Below are 10,050 nucleotides of genomic sequence, written 5' to 3'. Positions count from 1 at the left end.
AGTTTTCTGCAGGTGCTTAACCAGTTCTGCCAGCACAACTTGTTGAAGAGGCTGTCTTTCTTCCATTCTATTTTTTTGGCTCCCTTGTCAAAGATTAGGTGGCCATAGGTCTGTGGTTTAATATCTGGGTCCTCCGTTCTATTCCATTGGTCTTCAGGCCTGTTCTTGTGCCAGTACCAAGCTGTTTTGAGAATTATAGCTCTGTAATAGAGTCTAAAGTTTGGAGTTGAAATTCCTCCAGTGCTGTTCTTTCTGCTAAGAAGTGTTTTTGCTATACGGGGTCTTTTATTATTCCATATGAAATTTTGAATTGCCTCTTCTATTTCTTTAAAGAATGACATTGGGATATTGATGGGTATTGCGTTGAATTTGTAGATAGCCCTTGGCAAGATTGTCATTTTCACAATGTTGATTCTTCCAATCGAGGAGCATGGGAGGTTTTTCCATTTCCTTAGTTCTGCTTTAATTTCCTTTTTTAGGGTTTTAAAGTTTTCATCAAAAAGGTCCTTTACATTCTTAGTTAAGCTAATTCCTAGGTACTTTATTTTTTTGCGGCTATTGTGAAAGGAGTTTCTTTCCTGATTATTGCCTCATTCCTCTCACTGTTGGCGTAAAGGAAGGCAGTTGATATTTGAGGGTTGATTTTATAGCCTGCTACTCTTCCAAAGTTTTGAATCAGCTCAAGGAGCTTGGGAGTGGAGTCTATAGGATTCTTTAAATACAGAATCATGTCATCTGCAAAGAGGGAGAGTTTCATTTCTCTTTCTCTACTTGGATCACCTTTATGCTTGCTTCTTGCCTTATTGCACCGGCTAGGAATTCTAATACTATGTTAAAGAGTAGTGGAGAGAGTGGGCATCCTTGTCTCGTTCCTGATTTTAGAAGGAATAGCTTTAGATTTTCATCATTAACTGTGATACTAGCAGTGGGTTTCTCATACACAGCCTTTATTACATTGAGGAATGTTCCATGGATTCCTAGTTTCTCCAGAGCTTTTAACATAAAGGGGTGTTGGATCTTGTCAAATGCCTTTTCTGCAGCTATTGAGACAATCATGTGATTTTTGTCCTTGCTCCTGTTGATGTGTTGAATTATATTAATTGATTTGCGTATGTTGAACCAGCTTTGCCTCCCTGTGATGAATCCTGTTTGATCATTGTGTATAATTTTTTTGATGAGTTGTTGTAGACGGTTGGCCAGTATTTTGTTGAGAAGTTTTGCATCGATGTTCATCAAAGAAATAGTTCTCTTTCTTTGATGAATCTCTGTCTGGTTTGGGGATCAGCGTTATACTGGCTTCATAGAATGAGTTTGGTAAAGAACCTTCCTTTTCAATTTCGTTTGAAGAGCTTCAGGAGTATTGGTGTGAGCTCTGTTTTGAAGACCTTATAGAATTCAGGTGTGAATCCATCTGGCCCTGGGCTTTTTCTTAGGTGGAAGTTCTCTAATTGCCATTTCTATTTCAGAGCTTGAAATAGGCCTGTTGAGTTGGCTTAGTTCTTCTTGGTTCAGTGTGGGTATGTTAATATTGGCTAGGAATTCATCCATTTCATCTAGATTCTCAAATTTGTTGGCGTAAAGGTTTGAGAAGTATTCCCTCATGATATTCTGGATCTTGGTAATTTCTGTCGTGATATTACCATTTTCATCTGCGATTTTGTTTATTTCGATATGCTCTCTTCTTTTTTTGATAAGATTTGCTAAGGGATTGCCAATTTTGTTAATTCTTTCAAAGAACCAACTCCTTGTTTTGTTGATTCTTTCTATAGATTTTTTTGGATTCCAAATCATTTAATTCTGCTTTGATTTTAATAATTTGCTTCCTTCTACTGGGATTAGGGTTGGTTTGTTGCTCTTTTTCCAGGAGCTTAAGGTGAGACATTAACTTGTTGGTTTGCAATTTTTCCAACTTGTTGTTGTAGGCACTCAGCGCTATAAATTTTCCTCTGAGTACTGCCTTTGCTGTGTCCCAAAGGAGTTGGTATTTTGTGTGCTCCTTACTGTTAAATTTCATAAACTGTTGGATTTCTGTTCTGATCTCTTCGATGACCCATTGGTGATTCAACAATGTGTTGTTCAGTCTCCATGAGTTACATGGTTTTCGTTGGTGGAGATATGTGTTCAGTTCCAATTTGATGCCTTTGTGGTCTGAGAGTGTGCATGGAATAATTTCAGTGTTTCTCAATCTGACCAGGTTTGTTTTATGGCCTAAGATGTGATCTATTTTGGAAAATGTTCCATGTGCTGCTGAGAAAAACGTATATTGTGTTGTTGCTGGGTGGAATAATCTGCAGATGTTTAGATCTAGTTGGTCTATAGATCTAGTTGGTCTATATAGTTGTTCAGTTCTAATGTTTCTCTGTTGAGTTTTTGCCTTGTTGTTCTGTCCATAGGTGAGAGTGGTGTGTTAAAGTCACCAACAATCACTGTATTTCGATCTATGTATGGTTTCAGTGTAAGTAAAGTTTGCTTGATGAAGTTTGGAGCTCCGGGATTGGGTGTGTAACTATTTAGGATCGTTATGTCTTCCTGGAGGAAAGATCCCTTTGGTAGTATGTAGTAACCTTCTTTGTCTTTTCTTACTAATTTTAGTTTGAAGTCTATTTTATCTGATATGAGGATGGCAACTCCAGCCTGTTTATGGGGGCCGTTAGCTTGATAGAGTTTATTCCAACCTCTCACTTTCAAAAGATGATTGTTTTTTGGGGTAAGATGTGTCTGTTGAAGACAGCAGAACGATGGCTCTTGCTTTTTGATCCAACTAGACAGCCTATGCCGTTTAATTGGAGAGTTAAGTCCATTGATATTGAGAGTTAGGATTGAGAGATATTTATTAGGTCCTACCATTTTTAAAAGCTTTTATTAGGGCCTGTGTCTTGACAGTTCTTGTGATCCTTAGGTGGTATGCTGTTTAGGTGCCATTTCTTTCCCTATATTGCATTTATTTTGGTTTTCTATGTATAGAACATCTTTGAGAATTCTCTGTAGTGTTGGTTCTGTTGCGACATATTGTTGCAGCTTTTCCCTGGAATGGAATGTTTTTATTGTTCCCTCAGTTATGAATGAGAGCTTAGCTGGGTACAGTATTCTTGGTTGGTAGTTATTTGACTTAAGGGCATGACATATATGCTTCCAGTCACTTCTTGCTTGCATGGTCTCTGCTGAGAAATCTGGGGTTATTCTGATTGGTTTTCCTTAATAGGTTACTGATCCCTGGCTGCCTTTAGGATCCTTTCTTTGGCTTCTTTTGATCCAGTTCAGATTACGATGTGGCAGTGGGATGTTCTTTTCTGGTCAGGTCTGTTTGGGGTTCTAAAAGCTTCTTGTATCTGGATGGGCCTGCCCTTCTGGATATTTGGGAAATTCTCTGAGATGATTCCCTGAAGTATATTTCCAATACCATTGACCTCTTTCTCCATGCCCTCCTCAATACCAATTAGCCTTAAATTAGGCTTCCTAATTGTATCTTGGACCTCCTGAATCGCTCTCTCATTTTTCCTAGATTTGGATTGACTCATTTTCTGTTCTTTCTCTATAATAACTAAATTATCTTCAGCCCTGGAAATTCTCTCCTCTGCATTGTCTAACCTGCTATCAAAGCTATCTACTTTATTTTTCATCTCCCTTGCTTCTAATTGCTCATTTTTGATGCCTGGCATCTCTTCTTTTAGATCATGTATGGATTTCTTCAGCTCCTTGATTTCCATTTGAGTGGTTAGCTCAGTAGCTTTATTTTCTTTGAACATTTGCTGGAGTTCGGTCACCTTTTTATTTGTGGATTCTATGAATTCATCCATCTTTCTTTGAAAAACCTTTATTATGGCCTCCTTTATGGCTTCTTCTTTTTCACTTATCACCTTGTTTATGGTTTCCTCTTGTTCAGCTATGGCTTCCTCCCTTATCTCTTTCTTTATATTTTCACATTTTTCATTCATGATGTTTATCAATTGCATTTGTATAGCACTTGGAAGACTCTCCTCTAGGTTTGCCAGTGACTGTTCCATTGTCTGTTTACATTGGGTGGGCGATGTTGTTTCTTGATTTGACATTTTTCTTGAGTTTCTTGTTATGCCCATTTGAAAATGGGAGCAAGATTAATACTAAACACGATTATAGTTTTTCAGATATAACCAACCTAGACCTCTGTAGCTGGCAGACACTAGATGTTCACAAGTTTTGATCGGTGTTATCACTCTTTCTTTTTGTGCAGTTACAGACCAGTCTAATACATCCACTGATAAGTGATTTATACCCAAAACAATAAGCCTCTCAATCCAATCTCTATTGTCTTTAAATCCCTCTGAGCCTAGAGAATAATTAAACACCTAGATATACAGTATTGCTTAACAGCCATCAAGTGTAGATCCATGCAGTATAAGGGCTGAAAGACGAACAGAGGTCCAGAGATAGAAAAATAGAATGAGAGAGGTCAGGGGAGGTACAAGAGGATTAACGTAGGAGTGTAAGAATATTGTAGTAATGAAGAAAAGGCATAGCGTAAGGATAACTGACCTAAGTTGGTAAGTAGGTAGCGTATTTGAGTACAAAGTTTGGAAATTATTAGAATTAAACTTATGTGTTGCTGCACGACTAGCTCTTAGCCCAACCAGTGGCCTCACAGTGGACCATGGGATGGATCTGCGAGCTTCCGTCTGAGCGCGGTTGGCAGACGTTTTCCTGTGCTGCTTCCAGGGGCGGCCCCAAGCCAAGGGTCTGGGGATTGAGAGTTTCAGGGGCTCTCAGCAGGACCAGCTGGAGACCAGGGGCAGGGCCCAGCTGAGGACGTGGGCTCCAAGGGCGCAGCCGCGCTTTTTTGATTCTCAGAAGGGGAGCTTGGCTGCTGGTCGGCCCTTCAGATCCCTGCTGTGTTTCCACTGCTTTGTCAGAGTCTGTGACTGTGGGGGGCCCCTCGGTGCTGTCTTGCTCAGGATTCCCAGCTAAGGATGCCCCGCTCAAGAGTTGAGGGGGGGCAGATGCTGGCTCCTATTTTCCCGCACCCCCTACCCGCTGTTGTAAGGCAGGGTCCCAGCGCCCTCTGCTCTCCAGATCCATTGGCCTGAGAGAGGAGCATAGTGGGCGGGTGGGAGCTGGGACAGCTCTGCCTCCCCTGGTGGGGTGCTGAGTCTTAGGGTCCGCCAGCTTGTCAGTCTCCAGTCAGAGGGCTGGGAGTTGAGCCCGTTGGGCGGGTGGGAGTTGGGACAGCCCTGCCTCCCTTGGTGGGGTGCTGGGTCTTATGGGTAGCCCGCCTGTCAATCTCCAGTCAATGGCCTGAGGGAGGGGGCTGTTGAGGGGAGGGACAGGATTCTAAATTCCTTGCCCCCCTGCTCCCGCCAGTCTTTCTCAGGTGGGGTGTTGGGGTCTGAGTTAAGTTCTATTGCTTGGCACCCGCTCCGCTTTCCCGATGTGTTTGGGGATGCGCTGTATTATTCATGCCTCTGCGTCCGTCTGCGGGTGCTCCACGGTGGTGGGGAGTCTTCTACTCCCCTCGGGTCTCCGCCGCTGCCTGTGTTCTGCGTCTGGATTCCGCTGCTTGCTGTTCTGGTTCTGCGTCTAGGTTCCGCTGCTTCCGCCGCTCGTGGCCCGGTTCTGTGCTGGTTTCTGCAGCCGTTGGGCTCCCAGCCTGGCGCCCTCCACTGCTGCCGCTTTTCGTGGCTTGGAGCCGGCGCCAGCTGCTGCTTTTCGCGGCTCTCCGCGGCTTTCACGGGTTGGATCCAGCAGCGAGAGGTGGGGGAGGGGTCTTCGCGTTCCGAATTCTTTGAGAAAGTTGGATGTGAGCTTTATCTGGATTTCTTTCCGGTTTGAGTCCTTCTCCGTTGCTTTTTGAGTTTGTTGTTGTGGATTTCTTTAGGTAGTTGGCTCGTGGAACTCCCTGGTTCTCTCTTTTTGTGAGAGAGAGCTAGGCAGTGTCCCTATTGTCTCGGCGCCATCTTCCTTCTTTGCCCTGTATTTCTCTACACAACTTTTCTCTGACCTCCACCTCGATTGTGTAGCAAAAGGACTTTTATTTTTTGCCAATCTTGGGCTTACGCTCAGGGCTTGAGCACTGTCCTTGGATTTTTCTCAAGGCTAGAACTCTACCACTTGAGCCTCAGCACCACTTCTGGCTTTTTCTAAGTATGTGGCACCAAGTAATCAAACCCGCATCTTCCTGCATGCTAGGCAAGCACTCTACGAGTAGGCCAAACTCCCGGCCCCGAAAAAGGATTTTTTAATGGCTTGCAAAAATATACACAACTGAACTGTACAAAAACATAGATGTACAGTTTAAAGAATACTTATAAAACAAGCACATTTGATGGAATGTAACCAGTACTCAAAAAATCACTCATGAGTGGCTGGGAGTTTGACCTAGTGGTAGAGTGCTTGCCTCGCATGCACGAAAACCCGGGTTCAATTCCTCGGTACCACATATGTAGAGAAAGCCAGAAATCGTGCTATGTCATAAGTGGCTGAGGAAAAAAGTGCCTTGAGGAAAAAGCCCAAAGACAGTGCTCAGGCCCTGAGTTCAAGCCTTAGGACTGGCAAAAAAAAAAAAGAAATCACCCATGGGTCCCCTCTTGCTCAGAATACCCTTTCTGTCCTTCAGTCCTAGTGTTAACTAATATTCTAACTTCTAGTAACCACTCTCTTGCTTTTTATCACACAATTAAATATTGGTATGCATTTCTGTACAATGTCATTTCACCTTACTTATGTGAATCTATGACTACACCACCATTTAAACATGTATGTTACTATGAATGGCCATTCCAGATGTTCCACGATGGGGTTACCCTCATAATGAGGCTATGAGTAATGCTGCTGTCACCTTTCTGCACACATCTGGAGGGAATGGGAAATGTGCACACCTTTCTGCGGGGTTTTATCCTCAAGAGAGGGTGGAGCTAGTATAGGACTGTGCTTTCAGGACTTAAAAAGCATCTTTACTGAAGAAGAAATAAGAATGGCCTATTGATACCAGAAGAAATACTCAACATCTATAGCCATAAAAGAAATGCAAATCAAAACAACTCTAAGATTCCACCTCACTCCAGTTAGAATGGCCAGGATCAAGAAATCTAATAACAAAAGATGCTGCAGGGAATGTGGCCAGGAGGGATCACTGCTACATTGTTAGTGGGAAAGCAAACTCATTCAACCACTATGGAAAGCAGTATGGCAGTTCCTCAAAAGACTAAACATCGAGCTCCCCTATGACCCAGCAATTCAACTAGTTGACATTTACCCAATCGTCCAGAAACAAGAACACACTAAAGCCACTAGCACAATGGTATTCATTGCAACACTATTTACCATAGCAAAGATATGGAACCAACCCAGATGCTCTTCAGTTGATGAGTGGATCAACAAGATGTGGTATTAATACACAATGGAATTCTATGCTGCTGTCAGAAAGAATGACATTGCCCCATTTGTTAGAAAATGGAAAAATTTAGAAAAAAAATGTTAAGTGAAGTAAGCCAGATTCAAAGGAACATAGGCTCAATGGTTTCCCTCATTTGTCATAATCAGTAGAAACCTTGGGCTCTCCTAGCAGAGATTTATAATAGAACAAAACCTAGATACAGAAGGCCATATAGAATGACACTCAATGAAAGAACCTCCAGGACATAGAAACAAAAGTCATATAATGGGTGATTGTTGTCCTTAATGTACTATGTTATCTCTCATTTCTTTTGCTGTCCCTTGGTTTTCCCATGTTGTTACAGTATTTCACCTTGTTATCTGATATGTTGTATATATGCTTAATTGGTTATTTGAAATTGGATAGGGAAGGGGGTAAACAAGATGAGGGGCAGGGGTGATGGGAGGGAAATGGATACCAAGACATGAGAAAGGATATCAATATTTGTGAAGTAATACACCTTCTATCTGGTGAATATAATGTAACCCTTCTATTGATTACAATAAAAATATATGGGAAAAAACGATTGTGCTTTCAGGTTGGAGCTTCCCAAGTACTAGACAAGGATAATCACCCCTTTCATTAAAGATCACTTAGATTTTCTGTTTGAAACAAAGCTATTAAAAGGTCTTGTGTCCATTATCTTATTTAATTAGTTATCTTTTTCAGACTAATTTTAGGAGCTTTTTACATATCTTGAATAGTACAAATAACCTTTACCAGTTACATGTTTTACAGAGGATCTTTGCCTACTCTATGAATTAGTTTTGTTTTTCTTTTGTTTTGTTATTTGGATGTTGTTGCTGTTGCTGTTGTTTTTGGTAGGTTGTGGGGTTTGAACTCTGGGCCTAGCCCCTGTCCCTGAGCTCTTCAGCTCACAGATAGTGCTCTCCCACTTTGAGCCACAGTGCCACTTCCAGTTTTCTGTTTTCTGGTGGTTAATTGGAGGAAAGAGTCTCGTGGACTTTTCCTGTCTGGGCTGGCTTTGACCATGATCCTCAGATCTCAGAAAAGGGTTGATCTAAGATCCTCATTCTCATCCTCCTGAGTAGCTAGGATTATAAGAAATCAGGGCCTAGCTTCTTTGTTTCTTTTAATGTTAATATATCAAATGTCTCAATACCTTTCCTTATGAGAAATATTTTCATATATGGTATCTAAAATCTTTACATATTGTATAAAGGTGTGTGTGGGGTGTGTGTGTGTGTGTGTGTGTGTGTGTGTGTGTGTGTGTGTGTGTTGAATACTTGGATTTGAGATCAAAACCTTATATTCTCACGTTACATCTTTACTCTTTACCACTTGAGCCACAGCTCCAGGTCTGGCTTTGGACTGGTCAACTGAAGAATCTCATAGACTTTTCTGCCTGACCTGGATTTGAACTGTGATCCTCAGATGCCAGCATTCAGTGGAGCTAAGATTACAGGCATGAGCTACTGGCATCCACATTAAAAATATTTTATTAATGATAAAAAAGTGAATTTTAGGCTGGGCACTAATAGCTCACTCCTATACTCAAGAAGCTAAGATCTGAGAACCATAGTTTAAAGCCAGCCCAGGCAGAAAAGTCTGTGAGACTCTTATCTTCAATTAACCTCCCCTGCCCCCAAATAAAAGCCAAAAGTGGAGCTGTGGCTCAAGTGATAGAGCACTAACCTTGAGCACAAAAGGTCAGGGTGCAGTACCGAAGCACTGGGTTCAAGCCACAGGACCAACACAAAAGGAAAAAATTAATATTGGCCCAAAATATTCTGTTCTAATATTGTCTTCATTGAGTTTGACATCGAGGTTATCTGGTCCCATCAAGGGAATGGGTAGCACCAGTTCTCCAAGAGAAAAAAAATCATATAGCAATCTTTGAATGTCTTCTATAGTCTCTACATTATATGGTTATCAAACAAAAGTTCAAATCCATTAGCGGTGGTGGTGGTGTTGGTGGTGTTGGTAGTGGTAGTGTTTGCAGGGCTTGAAGTTGGGGCCTGAGAATTGTCTCTGAGTTTTTTCACTCAAGGATAGTGAAAAAGCTAGCTACCACTTTGAGCTGCAGTACTACTACTGGCTTTCTGGTGATTAATTGGAGATGAGAGTGTCATGGACTTTGCTGCCTGGGCTGGCTTTGAACTGTGATCCTCAGACCTCAGCTTCCTGAGTAGCTAGGATTACAGGCATGAGTCACCAGTGCCCAGCTCAAAATTCTAGTCTTAGGCATTCAGTAGCTTCCCTCAGAACAATAGAAGCTCCATCTTAAATAATGTTTTCAACTCACTTCTTTTTTTATTTTTTTATTGTCAGGGTAATGTATAGAGGGGTTACAGTTACATTCATCAGAAATAGGTGGATTACTTCTCACACAGTGATACCCCTTCTCATGTTTTTGTCCCCATTTCCCTCCCCACCTCCTCCCAATCATCTTGTTTTCCCTCTTCCCTTCTTATTTCAAATAAACAAATAAACCTATATATAATATTCCAGGTAACAAAGTCAGATACGGTAACAATATAAGATTATCCAAAGGTCAAACAAAAGAGAAGAGAAATAACATATTACATTAAGAACAACAATCACATAAGATAAAGCTTTTGTGGAAACAAAATAAAAGCTTCTTAACTGCACTTTCCTTATTCCTTCCATTGAAGCCTCCTGCA

Source organism: Megascapheus bottae, chromosome 14, assembly GCF_031878675.1.
Source record: "Megascapheus bottae isolate mThoBot1 chromosome 14, mThoBot2.hap1, whole genome shotgun sequence".
NCBI classification, from domain to species: domain Eukaryota; kingdom Metazoa; phylum Chordata; class Mammalia; order Rodentia; family Geomyidae; genus Megascapheus; species Megascapheus bottae.
Note: the sequence above shows the minus strand (reverse complement) of the source record.